Here is a 17437-nt window from a genome sequence, read left to right as displayed (position 1 = left end):
CCTTAAATGAAAAAGAGAGAGTGTCTGCTTTATGCTTTTCCAATCTAGAAATACATCCCTAAGTGCAAGTTTTTGAAATCTGTATAAATTAAATAGTAATAACTTTTTTCTATGTCTGACAGTTTTTATTCATCTTAATCTTTGATGATTCAGATCTGCTTCGATTTCATTGCTATAAAGTATTCTATTGTATGAATATACCACAATTTACTCAAGCATCTACTGTTGGTGGCCATTTGAGTTTCCTGTTTTGACTAATAGTATTTCATTTGAACTGAGATTTTTGTAAATAGTATATATTGGATTTAGTATTTTAATCCAATCCTTCCCTTTTAATAGGTGAGTTTCATCCATTCATACTGATTATGACAAACAATACCTCTTTTCTACTTTTTTCTTATCTTTCTTTCCCCAACATGTGAAAGACACAATCCCTTAACCATTAACTCTGTATCAGATGTAGGGGATAAGGACATGCCATCCCCAAATGGGCCATTTCAGCATGAAGATAATTTTGAATTAAAAAGTAATAAAAACTTAGCAGATTCAGGAAAAGCTCTTTACCTCCCTCTCAGCTTCCTAAAAAGGCTTTTTTATTTTAACTAGGCTCCACACCCAATGCGAGTCTTGAGCTCATGACCCAAAGATCAATATTCTCATGCTCTACTGACTGAGCCAGCCAGGAGCCCCCTAAAAAGAATTGGGAGAGAGGGCCTACTGCGGGAAAAGAGCTATCACCATAGCTCTATCACCATAGCTCTACATTATGATCTGAAATAGGTATGATAGGGAGGAAACTAGCAAGATCTATTGGCCAAAGTCCTCTATGCCGCATTGTTTCCCTGTGGCCCTGCAAACATTTGTCTACCAAACCTTTACTGTTTTTCTTCTTCTTATAAATTGCATTTCTTCCCTTTGAAGTACCAGACCTAACCTCCTTCTTCTTAGTTCAGAATGACATATACCTCATTTTGCCTGTCTTTGGAATTTCCTTGTCTACATAGATTCCCCCCAGACAAATGCTATTAAATTCAATTTCCCCCGTTAATCAGTCTCATGTCAATTTCTTATTCCACCTAGAAGGACCTTGAAGGGGTTGGGAATTCTTGCTTCTGACAGAAATAAAGGAACTTGATATGGGTTCACTTTAGTCAGGCAGATCTAAATGAATGCCTGATAAAGACCAGAAATTAAATTATATATAATCAAAAATGATGAACTAATAATTATCTTTCATATATTAATGACAAAGCATTAAAATATTTAAAACCAAAAAAAAGAGGATAAATGGGCAGAAACTTGCTTGTAATGGGATATTTAACATTATACTCTCTGTCTATAATAAATTATATGTGTGTGTGTACTTCAAGACTTCATGTATTCTAATTAATGTATTTGAACGTACAAGCACATCTATCTCAAACTTTACATACAATTTAAAAATGTCCACAACTTCTTTTCAGGAACCCATGAAACATTTTTGAAGACTGTCCATATAATAATAAATCTCGATGCAGCACAATTATATGAAAAATACCCTCCCGTCAAAATGTAATATAATACAGTCACTAATAACAAAGATAAAGAGAAAATCCTGATGATTTGGACATTTTAAAACATAACAGGTAGGAGGAAAAGGAGCAAGATGGCAGAGGAGTAGGAGGCCTATATCTCCTCAGGTCCCAGGAGTTCAGCTAGATAGTTATCAAACCATTCTGAACACCTACAAACTCAACAAGAGATTGAAGAGAAGAAGAGCAGCAATTCTATGAACAGAAAAGCGACTACTTTCTGGAAGGTAGGACGTGCAGAGAAGTGAATCTGGGGGGAGGGGCCAGCACCCAACGAGTGAGAGAGCAGCAGAGCACAAAATCAGAACTTTTAGAAGTCTGCTCCACTGAGGGGCATCTCTCCAGAGGCTAAGTGGGGGCTGGAGCCCTTGCTGGGACAGTGTGGTCTCAGGCTCCGTGGGATCACAGAAAGATCGAGGGTGTCTGAGGGTTTGGAGACTCCAGGTGGGGCCATGCACAAGGGAAAGAAACACCCAGTCATAGGCCGGGTGAGCACAGAGCGCAGCTGGAGACCAGGGAAATGGGAGGAATTGACTGCTTTCCTCTGAAGCCACACTGAGGAGTGGGGCCCCGAGCTCTTGGCTCCTCTGGGTCATAGATTGGGAGGCTGTCATCTTTATTGTCCTCCTCCAAAGCTCTACGGGAAACATTAAGGGAACAAAAGCTACATGAGCAAACCCGAGCAGATTACTTCGCCTGACCCCTGGCAAGGGTGGTGCAATTCCACAAAGACATTTGAGAATCACTGCAACAGGCCCCTCCCCCAGAAGATCAGCAAGAACATCCAGCCAAGACCAAGCTCACTGATCAGTGAGAACAGCAGAACTCCAGAGCTATGGCAAATGCAGCACATAGAATTCAAAGCTTTTTTCCATGATTCTTTAGTCTTTCAAAGTTAAGTTTAAAAATTTTTTTTCTTATTCTATTTTTTTAAATTTTTCCCCTTTCCTGTTTTAAACTTTTTAACTATTTTATCAGTATCTTTCTAAAAATATTTTTAAGTTTTCATTGTTATATTTTATCCCTTCATTGTACTTAACCTTATTTTTTGTATACACATAAGTTTTTATTTCTTTAAAATTTTGAGACACAGTTTCTTCCAACAGATCAAAATATACCCTAAATCTAGTGTATGGCTTTGTTCTAGCCTCCAGCCTCCTCACATTCTCTCCTCTTTTTTTTTTTTTTCAACCAACTTCTTATCAATTCCTTTTTAAAAATCTTTTTAAATTTTCATCTTTACAGTCATATTCCATCCCCTCCCCCTCATCATGTTTATTCTTATTTTCATATATATACAAGTTTTTTATTCTTTAAAATTTTGGGAGGCATTTTCTTCTAACAGGCCAAAATACACCCAAAATCAAGTGTGTGGCTCTGTTCTATTGTGTGTGTGTGTGTGTATACACATATATATGTATATATATATATATATATATTTTTTTTCTTTCTTTCTTCTCTCCCTGGTTTCAAGTCGCTTCTGATTTGGTTAGTGTATATTTTTCTGGGGTCATTGCTACCCTTTTATTATTTTGTTCTCTCATTCTTCTATTCTTCTCTGGATAAAATGACAAGGCAGAAAAACTCACCACAAAAAAACAAAAACAAAAACAAAAAAACAAGAGGCAGTACCATGGCTAGAGACATAATCAATATGACCTTAGTAAGATGTCAGAACCAGAATTCAGAATGATGATTATAAAGATGTTAGCTGGGCTTGAGAAAAACATAAAAGATACTAGAGAATCCTTTTCTGGATAAATAAAATCCATTTCTGGAGAAATAAAAGAACTAAAATCCAACCAGGTTGAAATCAAAAAAGCTATTAATGAGGTACAATAAAAAATGGAGGGTTCTTATTGCTATGATAAATGAGACAGAAGAAAGAATTGGTGATATAGAAGACCAAATGATGGAGAATAAAGAAGCCAAGAAAAAGAGAGATAAACAGCTACTGGACCATGAGGGGAGAATTTGAGAGAAATGATGGAGAATAAAGAATCCAAGAAAAAGAGAGATAAACAACTACTGGACCATGAGGGGAGAATTTGAGATAAGTGACACCATAAGATGAAACAATATTAGAATAATTGGGATCCCAGAAGAAGAAGAAAGAAAGAGAGGGCAAAGGGCATATTGGAGTAATTATAGTAGAAAATTACCCTAATCTGGGGAAGGGAACAAGCATAAAAATCCAAGAGGCACAGAGAACCCCTTGAAATCAATAAAAATAGGTCAACACCCCATCATCTAATAGTAAAACTTACAAGTCTCAGTAACAAAGAGAAAATCCTGAAAGCAGCTCAGGACAAGAGGTCTGTAACCTACAAGAGTAGAAATGTTAGATTGGCAGCAGACCTATCCACAGAGACATGGCAGACCAGAAAGGATTAGCATGATATATTCAGAGCACTAAATGAGAAAAATATGCAGCCAACAGTACTATATTCAGCTAGGCTGTGATTGAAAATAGAAGTAGAGATAAAAAGATTCCAAGACAAACAAAAACTAAAAGAATTTGAAAACATCAAACCAGCCATACAAGAAATATTGAAAGGGGTCCTCTAAACAAAGAGAATGTCTAAAACTAATAGACCAGAAAGGAACAGAGACAATATATAGTAACAAACATCTTACAAGCAATACAATGGCACTAAATTCATATCTTTTAGTAGTTAACCTGAATGTAAGTGGGCTAAATGCCCAATCAAAAAACACAGCATATCAGAATGGATAGAAAAAACAAGACCCATCGATATGCTGTCTGCAAGAAACTCATTTTACTCCCAAAGACACCTTTGGACATTTTTTAAAGATTTTATTTATTTATTTGACAGACAGAGATCACAAGTAGGCAGAGAGGCAGGCGGGGGGCAGGGGGGACGGGATGCAGGCTCCCCACTGAGCAGAGAGCCTGACGTGGAGCTTGATCCCAGGACCCCAGGATCATGACCTGAGCCGAAGGCAGAGGCTTTAACCCACTGAGCCACCCAGGCACCCTGACACCTCCAGATTTAAAGTGATGGGTCCTCTATGCAAAGAGGGAGCCTAAAAATAACAGACCAGGAAGTGAGTTTAGTGAGGGAGGAAAGTGAGGGAATGAAAAACAATTTACCATGTCAACAATTTTGACATCAAAAGAAAGCTGGGGTGGTAATCCTTTTATCAGATAAATTAGATTTTAAGCCAAAGACCATAATAAGAGATGAGGAAGGACATTATATCATACTAAAAGGATCTGTCCAATAAGATCTAACAATTTTAAGTATCTATGCCCTTAACATGGGAGCAGCCAATTACATAAGCCAATTAGTAACAAAATCAAAGAAACACATAGACCATAATACAATAATAGTAGAGGACTTTAACACCCCCCTCACTGAAATAGATCATCTAAGCAAAAAATCAACAAGGAAATAAAGACCTTAAATGATACACTGATACCAGATGGACATCACAGATATATTCAGAACATTCCATCCTAAAGCAACAGAATACACATTCTTCTCCATTGCACATGGAACATTCTCCAGAATAGAAAACATCCTGGGTCACAAATCAGGTCTCAGCTGGTACCAAAAGATTGGGATCATTCCCTGCATATTTTCAAACCACAGTGCTTTGAAACTAGAACTCAACCACAAGAGGAGAGTTGGAAAGAAGTCAAATACATGGACGCTAAAGAGCGTTCTATTAAAGAATGAATGAGTCAACCAGGAAATTAAAGAATTGAAAAAATACATGGAAACAAGTGAAAATGAAAACACAACTGTTCAAAATCTTTGGGATACAGCAAAAGCAGTCCTGAGAGGAAAGTATATAGTAATTCAAGCCTTTCTCAAGAAACAAGAAAGGTCTCAATACACAACCTAACCCTATACCTAATGGAGCTAGAGAAAGAACAGCAAAGAAAGCCTAAACCCAGCAGGAGAAGAGAATAATAAAGATCAGAGCCGAAATCAATGAAATAGAAACTAAAAGAACAGCAGAACAGATCAAAGAAACTAAGAGCTGGTTCTTTGAAAGAATTAATAAAATTGATAAAGCCCTGGCCAGACTTATCAAAAAGAAAAGAGAAAGGACCCAAATTGATAAAAATCATGAATGAAAAGGAGAAATCACAACCAACACCAAAGAAATATAAACTTACAAGAACATATTATGAGCAACTATACACCAGCAAATCTGATAATCTGGAAGAAATTGACGCATTCCTAGAGACTTAAAGGCTACCAAAACAGGGTGCCTGAGTGACTCAGTTGTTAAGCATCTGCCTTTGGCCCAGGTCATGATCTCTGGATCCTGGGATTGAGCCCTGCATCAGGTTACCTGCTCGGCAGGAAGCCTGCTTCTCCCTCTCCCTCTTCCATTGCTTGTGTTCCCTCCCTCACTGCATTTCTTTCTGTCAAATAAGTAAATAAAATCTTTAAAAAACAAAACAAAACTGAACCAGGAAGAAACAGAACATCTGAACAGACCCATAACCAGTAAGGAAACTGAAGCAGTCATCAAAAATCTCCCAACGGGTGGCTCAGTGGTTAAAGCCTCTGCCTTCGGCTCAGGTCATGATCCCAGGGTCCCGGGATCAAGCCTCACATCAGGCTCTCTGCTCAGCAGGAAGCCTGCTCCCCCCCCCCAACCCCGCCTGCCTCTCTGCCTACTTGTGATCTGTCTGTCAAATAAATAGAAGTCTTAAAAAAAAAAAAAATCTCCCAACGAACAAGAGCCCTGGGCCAGATGGCTTCCCAGGGGAATTCTACCAAACATTTAAAGAAGAATTAATACCTATCTCCTGAAACTGTTCCAAAAAATAGAAATGGAAGGAAAACTTCCAAACTCATTTTATGAGGCCAGCATTACCTTGATCCCAAAATTAGACAAAGACCCCACCAAAAAGAATTACAGACCAATATCCTTGATGAATATGGATGCAAAAATTTTCTCACCAAAATACTAGCCAACAGGATCCAACAGTACATTAAAAGGATTATTCACCACGACCAAGCAGGATTTATTCCTGGACTGTAAGATTGGTTCAACATCTGCAAATCAATGTGATACAATATATTAATAAAAGAAAGAACAAGAGCCATATGATACTCTCAATAGATGCTGAAAAAGCATTTGATAAAGTACAGTATCCTTTCTTGATCAAAACTCTTCACAGTGTAAGGATAGAAGGTACATACCTCAATATCATAAAAGCCACCTATGAAAAACCCACAGCAAATATCATTCTCAATGGGGGAAAACTGAGAGCTTTTCCCTTAAGGTCAGGAACATGGTAGGGCTGTCCACTATCACCACTGCTATTCAACATAGTATTAGAAGTCCTAGGATCAGCATTCAGACAACAAAAAGAAATAAAAGACATATGAATCAGCAAAGAAGAAGTCAAACTCTCACTCTTTGCAGATGATCTGATACTTTATGTGGAAAACCCAAAAGACTCCACTCCAAAACTGCTAGAACTTATACAGGAATTCAGTAAAGTATCAGGATATAAAATCAATGCACAGAAATCAGTTGCATTTCTATATACCAACAGCAAGACAGAAGAAAGAAAAATTAAGGAGTCTATCCCATTTACAATTGCACTCAAAACCATAAGATACCTAGGAAGAAGCCTAACCAAAGAGGCAAATAATCTGAACTCAGGAAACTCTAAAGTACTCATGAAAGAAATTGAGGAAGACACAAAGAAATGGAAAAATGTTCCATGCTCAAGGATTGGAAGAACAAATATTGTGAAAACGTTTATGCTACCTAGAACAATCTACACATTTAATGCAATCCCTATCAAATTACCACCAATTTTTTTTTTCAAAGAAATGGAACAAATAATCCTAAAATGTATGTGGAACCAGCAAAGACCCCGAATAGCCAGAGGAATGTTGAGAAAGAAAACCAAAGTTGGCAGCATCACAATTCCAGAACTCAAGCTCTTTTACAAAGCTGTAACCATCAAGACAGTATGATACTGGCATAAAAACAGACACATAGATTAATGGAACTGAATAGAGAGCCCAGAAATGGACCCTCAATTCTAGGTTCAACTAATCTTCAACAAAGCAGGAAAGAATGTCCAATGGAAAAAAGACAGTCTTTTCAACAAATGGTGTTGGGAAAATCAGACAGCCACATGCAGAAGAATGAAACAGGACCATTCCTTACATCACACACAGAAACAGACTCAAAATGGATGAAAGACCTCAGTGTGAGATAGGAATCCATCAAAATGCTTTAGGAAAACACAGGCAGCAACCTCTTCGACCTCAACCACAGCAACTTCTTCTTAGAAACATCACCAAAGGCAAGGGCAAAAATGAGCTATTGGGACTTCATCAAGATCAAAAGCTTAAGCACAGCAAAGGAAACAGTCAACAAAACCAAAAGACAACTGACAAAATGGGAGAAAAAATTTGCAAATGACATATCAGTTAAAGGGGTAGTATCCAAAACCTATAAAGAACTTCTCAAACTCAACACCCAAAGAACAAATAATCTAATCAAGAAATGGGCAGAAGACATGAACAGACATTTCTTCAAAGAAGACATCCAGATGGCCAACAGGCACATGAGAAAGTGCTAAACATCACTTGGTATCAGGGAAATACAAATCAAAACCACAGTGAGTTACCACCTCACTCCAATCAGAGGGGCTAAAATTAGCCAGTCAGGAAATGACAGGTGTTGGCAAGGATGCTGAGAAAGGGGAACCCTACTACACTGTTGATGGGAATGCAAGCTGGTGAAGCCATTCTGGAAAACAATGTGGAGTTCCTCAAAAAGTTGAAAATAGAGCTACCCTACAATTCAGCAATTGCACTACTGGGTATTTACCCTAAAGATACAAATGTAGTGATCCAAAGGGGCACATATACCCAAATGTTTATAGCAGCAATGTCCACAATAGCCTATGAAAACTATGAAAAGAACCTAGATGTCCATCAACAGATGAATGGATAAAGAAAATGTGGTATGTCACATACATACCATGGAATACTATGCAGCCATCAAAACCCCCCAAATCTTGCCATTTGCAACGATGTGGATGGAACTAGAGGGTATTATGCTAAGTGAAATAAGTCAATAAGAGAAAAATAATTATCATATGATCTCTCTGATATAAGGAATTTGAGAGACAGGGTGGGAGACCATGTGGGGAAGGGAGGAAAAAATGAAACAAGATGGGACCCAGGGAGGGAGACAAACCATAAGAGACTCTTAATCTCAGAAAACAAACTGAGGGTTGCTGGGGGATGGGGCGAGGGATAGGGTGCCTGGGTGATGGACACTGGGGAGGGTATGTGCTATAATGAATGCTGTGAATTGTGTAAGACTGATGATTCACAGACCTGTCACTCTAAAATAAATAATACATTATATATTAATTAAAAAAGAAAAGGAAAGGAATAAAAACAAAACCATAAACTTAAATGGCAGTTAGATTAAAAAAAAAAAAGGAAAACTACAACTTTGGCTATTTACAAAGTAATCAAAAAGAAGGGTGACTGGGTGGCTCAGATGGTTAAGCATCTGCCTTCAGCTCAGGTCATGATCTCAGGGTCCTGGGATGGAGCCCCGCAGTGGGATCCCTGATCAGTGGGGAGACTGCTTCCCCCCTCTCTCTTCCTGCCTTTCTACTTAACTTGTGATCTCTCTCCCTATCAAATACATAAATAAAAATCTTAAAAAGAAGAAGAAGAAGAAGATGAGGAAGACCACTACATGTTAACATGTGGTATCTGATAGGATACCAAAAGCCTTACTCAAATGGAAATTTGTAAGTCTAAATATATTTCTGATATTATGATATAATTAGACAAATATATTTGCTCTTTGTTCCTGGTTCCTGGCACAAAGCTCCTAAAATTCTTGGAATTTCCTGAGTGATAGGGTTAAGGCGAACAGCTTTTATTATTCATTTTAAGCTCCTTTCAACTTTATCTGAATTTATGCGAATAAGGTTACTCTTGGTGGGCCCCTGTTTAGCTTTAAGAGGGTTGGAACTTCCAGCCCCACCCCAAGCGAGGTTCAAAAGCTTCTGAGCTGGTGAACACAGGGAGGTTCTAGGAGGACGGCATGCTTAGAGAAGACATGGAAGTTTCTAGGCCCTTTGCACATACCTTGCCTCATCCATCTCTTCCACCCAGCTGTTCCTGAGTTGTATTCCTTTATAAAAAGTCAGTAATAATTTTTTATCTATTTTTATTAATTTGACAGAGAGAGACACAGCAAGAGAGGAAATACAAGCAGAGGGAGTGGGAGAGGGAGAAGGAGGCTTCCCGGTGAGCAGGGAGCCTGATGCAGGGCTTGATCCCAGGACCCTTTGGCTCAGGTCATGGGCAGATGCTTAATGACTGAGCCACCCAGGTGCCCCCCAAAATCAGTAATATTAAGTAAAATGACTCTCAGAGTTCTGTAAGCCATTCTTGCCAATTATATGAAGCAGGGATCATGGGAACCTCCAAATTCGTGGCCGGTAAGTCAGAAGTATAGTTGCCCAGACTTGGGACTGACTTCTGGAGTGGGGGCTATCTTGTAGTCTGTGGGTCTGTGCCAACTCTGAGTAGTTGATGTCAGATTTGAATTAAATTGTAGTCTGCCTGTGGGTGCCCAGAAAGTGGCAGAATTGGTTGGTATGAGGAAAAAATGCCACACATTTGGCATTAGGAGTGTTCTGTGGATAAAAACAGATCAAAATAGTAGTACTTACATTTTTTTCTTTTTTTTTTTAAGATTTTATTTATTCATTTGACAGACAGACATCACAAGTAGGCAGAGAGGAAGGCAGAGAGAGAGGAAGGGAAGCAGGCTCCCTGCTGAGCAGAGAGCCCGATGTGGGGCTCCATCCCAGGACCCTGAGATCATGACCTGAGCTAAAGGCAGAGGCTTTAACCCACTGAGCCACCCAGGCCCCCCCATTTTTTTCTTTTAAATACAATTGAAATCAGTACTCGACTGAAAAATTTTAAAAAGTTTTTAAAAAGAGAGAGAGATTTTTAAAAAGGAAAATTTAAAAATCCAAGCAGAAAATAATGGTGATCTATTGACTACAGAATGCTCCCAATTTTCACCCTTACCTGAATCTACACCTTTTGCAATGGGACCTTGCCACACCTCTCAAGACAAAGAGCATCGATTCCCCGAGTACCAGCTGGGCCTCAGGACTTACTGTGGTCCATAAATTGCAGCAGAAGTAGCAGCTGCAGCTGACAGAGGGAAAGAGTCCGTCCATCATGATCAGATTATAGATCAAGAGCTGAAACAAGACTTCTGTCCACATTTTACTGGGAAAGCAATCACACGGCCATATGTAACTTCGAGGGGCAGAGCAGCACAACCCTACTATGTGGCCAGAAGGAAAACCAGACATTTTTTGTGAGCAAATTAAATATAAGGTTTATTAGGATCTGACATCATCTTATTTGTTTAATAGTTTTTACTTCCTCTGGTAGAGCAAGGCAATTGACTGTTCCCACTCTGTCCCTCGCTCTTAGGACATTCTTTCCCTCAAGGGAGGTTTTTAAAAATAAATTATTATGTCATGCAAGATTACTTGGTAAAGAATTTGAAAATCTTACTACTGTGGAAAGTTTTTGAGGATATAATTTGAACCATAAATTGCTTCAGAAGTAGAATATCTGAAGAGAGCAGTTATGGAAGCATAAATATTTAAAACTGACCTCCAAAGACTCTTTTTTTTTTTTAAGATTTTATTTATTTATTTGACAGACAGAGATCACAAGTAGGCAGAGAGGCAGGCAGGCAGAGAGAGAGTGGGGGAAGCGGGCTCCTCGCTGAGCAGAGAGCCCGATGCGGGACTTGATCCCAGGACCCTAGGATCATGACCTGAGCCAAGGGCAGAGGCTTTAACCCACTGAGCCACCCAGGCCTCCCCATTTTTTTCTTTTAAATACAACTGAAATCAGTCAGGTGCCCCTGACCTCCAAAAACTCTTAAGGAATCAGTGATCTTTTTCTTTTTTTTTAGCTAATGAATTCTTTCAAAGTTCTAAAGAAGAGCTAATTATAGAGCTATATACATTTGATTCAGATTATTTAAAAAGCTAGAAATACATTTGTGAATCAGGCATAAGCCTTTTACCACAACCTGACAAAAAGTAATATGAGTAAATAAATAAAATATGACCAAATCAAATTCAGCATGGCATTATTAAAATTATTCCGCCTGTTTGAGTGGAATTTTTCCCTGGATGGTTGGATATTAGGAATCGATTAGTAATTAAATATAGTTTCTATCATACATGTGATCACCTCAGCCAAAAGTAATGTTTATCTCAATATCAATAATAAAGATACCTACTCCAGATCAAACCACCAACCAACACACTACTCAACAATGAGAATAGACACATCCTCATTTAAAACCAGAGGATGGGGCGTCTGGGTGGCTCAGTGGGTTAAGCGTCTGCCTTCCACTCAGGTCATGGTCTCAGGGTCCTGGGATCGAGCCTCGCATCGGGATCTCCCCCTCTCTCTCTGCCTGCCTCTCTGCCTACTTGTGATCTCTCTCTCTGTCAAATGGATGGATAAAATCTTAAAAACCAAACCAAAACAAACAAACAAAAAATCCAGAAGATGGAGAAAGCAACTAAATGCAAAACACAGTCACCATTATTTTACGTTTTCTAAAAAAAAATTTTTTTTAAGATTTTATTTATTTATTTGAGAGAGAGAGCATGAACAGGGTAAGAGAAAGAGGGAGAAGCAGACTCAGAAAGCCTGAGTCGGGGCTCGGTCCCAGGACCCTGAGATCATGACCTGAGCTGAAGGCAGACACCCCTAAAAAAACATTGTTTTAAAGGTTCATTACCCATTTTAGAGATCGAGAGCATAGCAGGAAGGGCAGAGGGAGAGAGAGAGAATCCCAAGCTGACGCCTCACTGAGAGTGGAGCCCAACGGGGGGGGGGGGGGCTCAATTGCTCAATTCAAGAGCCAAAACCAAAAGTCAGGTGATTAACCGACCTAGTCACCCAGGCACACCCAATTTTTTTGGAAAATTTTAACTAGGATAATCCAATATGAAATGGAACTAAAAAATTGAAAAGACAAAATTACCATTATTTCTCCTCACGATGGTTGCCTATTTAGAAAATACAGTGAATAAATTATAAATGTATAAGAATTATTAAAAGTTTAGTGAAGGGATTACATATGAAATGACTGTCCTGAAGTGTGATAACTTTCCCAGATTCACAACAAAGGAAACAAATCTCTGGGGAGCGTTTTCCACAGGTGAAATTATTACAATTACGTTGTTGAAGGAAAGAGAAAAATGTTCTGAATTATTGTTACATGTGTAACAACATGATACCACTTTTGTAAAGCATACATATAAATATCTGTTTTATTTTTACTTTTTTAAAGATTTTATTTATTTATTTATTTGACAGAGAGAGACACAGACAAGCAGGGGGAGTGGGTGAGGGAAAAGCAGGCTCCCCACTGAGCAAGGAGCCCAATTCGGGGATTGATCCCAGGACCCTGGGACCATGACCTGTGCTGAAGGCAGATGCTTAACAGCTGAGCCACCCAGACACCCTAAATATCTGTGTTTCAAAAGGATACACATAGGGGCGCCTGGGTGGCTCAGTCGGTTAAGCATCAGATGATTAATTTTGGCTCAGGTCATGATCTCAGGGTCATGGGATGGAGCCCCGAGTTAGGCTCCGTGCTCAGGGCGGAGTCTCTTATCCTTCTCCCTCTGCTTCCTCTCTCATGCTCTCACTTTCTCTCTCTGAAATAAATATATTAATAAAATATTTTTAAAAATAAAAGGATACACGTAAAAATACTAACATACTGTATATTCTACACAAAACACATGAAAATATTCCTCACAGACTAAGGGTAGACATAAAAATATTAACACATAAGATCTCTAGGTCAGAGAATCAAAAATAATTTTGAGTGTTTTCTCTGTACTTCCCAGCATTTTCTGATATTTCTGTTGCTTTTTAAATAAAACAACATTTAAAGAAAATTCAGAGAATATATATTTGAGGAGACTATCAGTCACAAAAGCAGAATATAAAATATCAAAATAGGAAAATATGAGATATTTAAAAATTTTAGTAAGAGATATTTGTAACTGCTCTAAACCTGAATCACACCTACCTTGCTGGTGGGAATATATAATAGTATAGTCACTCTGGAATAACACATGGCAGTTTCTTAAAAAGTTAAAAAGGAAATACCATGGGGCATCTGAGTGGCTCAGGTGGTTAAGCGTCTGCCTTTGGCTCATGTCATGATCCCGGGGTCCTGGGATCGAGCCCCCCACATTGGGTTCTATGCTTAGCAGGGAACCTGCTTCTCCCTCTTCCGCTCCTCTCTCTCTCTCTCTGTCAAATAAATAATAAAATAAAACCTTTAAAAAAAAAATAAATGCAAATACCATCATGACTTCACGATTATATTCCTGAATATCTGACCCAGAGAAGTAAAACTTTATGTTCACACAAAAACCTGTAGAGGAATGTTTACAATCAATTCCAATCCCAAAGTTTCCATGCTATACGATTCCATTTATGTAACAGTCTTAAAACGACAAAAGTATAGAAATGGAAAAGAGATGAGTGGTTTCCAGGTTAGGGAGAGAAGAGGCAGAAGCAGGTAAGCGGGGAGGGGGGTGCTGTAAGATAACAGATCCTTTTGGTGATGGAAATATTCAGTTTGATGGAATCGTATATCCGTGTCAGGCTATAGTTTTGCAAGATGTTATCATTTGTGGAAACTGGGTAAAGGGTAAGTGGGATTTCTCTGTATTCATTTTTAACAATTAACGTGGGAATCTATAATAATCTCAAAATCAAAGTTTAATTTTAAAAAAATTAGATAATGACAAGCAAATGCAGCTGCCAATTGGATTGGATGGGATGGAAAAATAAAGGATTGTTTATGGGAACAACTTAAAGAAATTTAGATCTGGGTGTGTATTGGATAATATATGTGGTACATTTTTGACGTGAGAATGCTATTATAGATATATTGGAGACTATGTAACTATCCTCGTTCTTAGTATACTTAAGTACATAGGGATAATATATAACAGGGTCTGCACCTAACTCTCAATTAAAAAAAAAAAAAACCCTCTCCAATAATTTGAAGAGGGGAGAGGGAGGGAAGTAGAAGAGAGAGAGTGAGCAGCGCCACGGAGCGTTTCTGAAAGATAAGCAAACAGGCAGGACACTCTAGAGTAGCGATGAAGAAAAAAGACCTCAATAATCAATAGTTATGAACTTTGACCCACACTAGGAATCTCTAATGTTTTACTTGCCCAAGCACTGTTTGCCCAAGACAAACAGTGGCTCCTTTCCATGATCGTAGGTAAATACCATAAGTTTTTTTTTTTATAAGCCTTTAATGTTTTACTGAGGAGATACTATAATCTTTTATCTTTTCCAAATATGTGTTATCAATACCTTTAAATTGCCATTTTCAAATTTGCCTATTTATGGCTCCAAAGTCCACCTCCCTTCCTGTCAGGACGTGTTTGGGACTCATCTTCCCCATTGGAATGTCTGCAAAAAACCACAGGCAATTCTCAGAGGTGGTAGAGATGGCACTCATGTCCAGAGTGTTGTGAACTTAATGAATGCGGGGATCCTGGTTGAGTGACCTTGAACCTCTAGCAGTTCACAGTCTGCTCCTTCCCAAATGGAGGTTACATAAATAGCAACACCTGGCTTTCAAATGTTAGGTTGGATATATATATCACAAGGGTGATATATTTACCTGAAGAAAGTAGAACTAGTTTCAAAAAATAAGGGGGAAAATCGCCATTCAGGTTTCGCCCTTCTGTAGCACTGATGTAGGAAACAAAGGCAGAAGGAAAATTATTAAATTTCCTTACTACCTACAGGCCATTGACAAGTCCTTGAAATAGCAGAGTGACATTCCTTCAAGGCCTCAAACCTCTCGATGTTGACACTTTGGTAAGGGCAAAAGGCAATCCTAGCCTGACCCCTCCCCCTCACCTCCAGGATCCTGTAAGCCTACTTTAACATATAAGAATTCTTTTGGAAATTCCTTTATCTCTACACACTCCAAGATATATATTGGCAATAGCTCCCCAAGCACATAGCCCACCGTTGTACACCTGAAGGGTCTCATGACTCAGGTTTTATTACACAGTAATAGATGACACTTTCCAAATGATAGCTAACCCCTTCAAGGTCCTGGAAACCTTGCTTTCAAATTCCTTAGAGACTTAAGCTGTCCCTAACCCCCTCCCTACCTGAAACTATATAATGGGCCACTCTCATGACCCTGGTGCAGCTCTTTCTGCCCACAGGTCCTACACCTGTGTCTTAATAAAACCATCTTTTTGCACCAAAGATGTCTCAAGAATTCTTTCTTGGCCATTGGCTTCAAATCCTCAAGTTTTTTATACATCAGCATGGCTATGTTATCGTGTTTGTGAATTTTAATTTTTTTAATGTTACAGGGGTATGTCTGGGGAGAGGTAGGTTTGCTTGGGAGTGGGGAGGAGGTGTTCATTTGGTTTTTTTTAAGATAATAGTCAATCCTAGAATCCTGGGGAAAATAAGCAATATATACACTAAGAACCAGATGGAAAACAAATTGACAGTATTTCTGAAAAGTCTCTTGTAACAGAAGTAGTAAATATTCATAGCCTTTGACCTACCAGTTTCCAGTGAAGGCATCCATCTTAAAGGCACAATGTTAAATATGGCAAAAATTCATGCACAGAAGTTCACTGATACATAAGAGCAAATATAGCAAAAACAGCCTTGAGGAATAGTTAAATTACTATAGGCATAGTCATAAACAGGAAACTGTACATTCTTTAAAGTTATTTTGAGGCATTTTAATTACATAGGAAAGGCTTGATACAAGAAGCGAAATAAGTATGAACTATTTTAAGAGCAATGGAACGAAAGCTGATGAATCATTCTGGATTCCAGTTTTGTTCCAATTTCTAACACTTTATTTCCTCTCTGGAATATGATATTTGGCACTTTCCCAATTTAGTTCTGAGGGATTTCCCATTAGGAAACATGCCTCTCTGGTCATGGCTAACATGATCTCTTGTTCATTGATTTCTGGCATTGACTGCTTATATCCTTAGCTCACCAATGCAGAAAACAGAAAATGTAAATGACCTTTAATAAATGCCTTATGAAAAATTTACCATCACCACAACCCTCAAAAAATTTTGAATATCTTCTAGTGTGCATATGTCAAATCTTCAAAGATCATTATTAATTTACCATAATTATTAGAATGCTGGATACCCCACAGAATTTCCTTCCGGAAAGAAATAGAGGATTAGCTGTTATTCAGAACACTAAAATTACTTTGTTATAAGGAAGTGGTCAGTCTCATTATTCATTAATGCAATGTTCTACTGAGAAAGTCCAGAAAGAAATCTGCTCTGTATTGGCAGAAATTGGGGTGTAAGTATAAGATTTTGGTGGATGAAATGCTACAAGCTTAATTTGAAATTGAAAATTATTTTGTTTGTAACAATCATGAAGTATTAACGATAGCACCATATGAAAAAGACAAATGTGGGCAAAGGCTTCAGAAACCTGGAATATGTCCTACTTTGTGTGATTAAAAAAAAACCAAAAACTAAAAGGTATAACAGCATTAACAAAACACACACACACACACACACACACACACACACACTTTCTCTTTATATCCTTTTAGCAAAACAGCTTTTAATTTGCTTAATTTTATCATTGTAATAAACCTCATTATAGGCTGTTCCCAATCTATAAAAGAACTGTATATTCTCCCCCAAAGCATTTTTATTTAGTTGTTTGGAACCAAATACATGTTTTCTATAAAAAACAATGTTATAAATT

The sequence above is a fragment of the Mustela nivalis genome, assembly GCF_964662115.1.
Source record: "Mustela nivalis genome assembly, chromosome: 9".
Taxonomy (NCBI): domain Eukaryota; kingdom Metazoa; phylum Chordata; class Mammalia; order Carnivora; family Mustelidae; genus Mustela; species Mustela nivalis.
Note: the sequence above shows the minus strand (reverse complement) of the source record.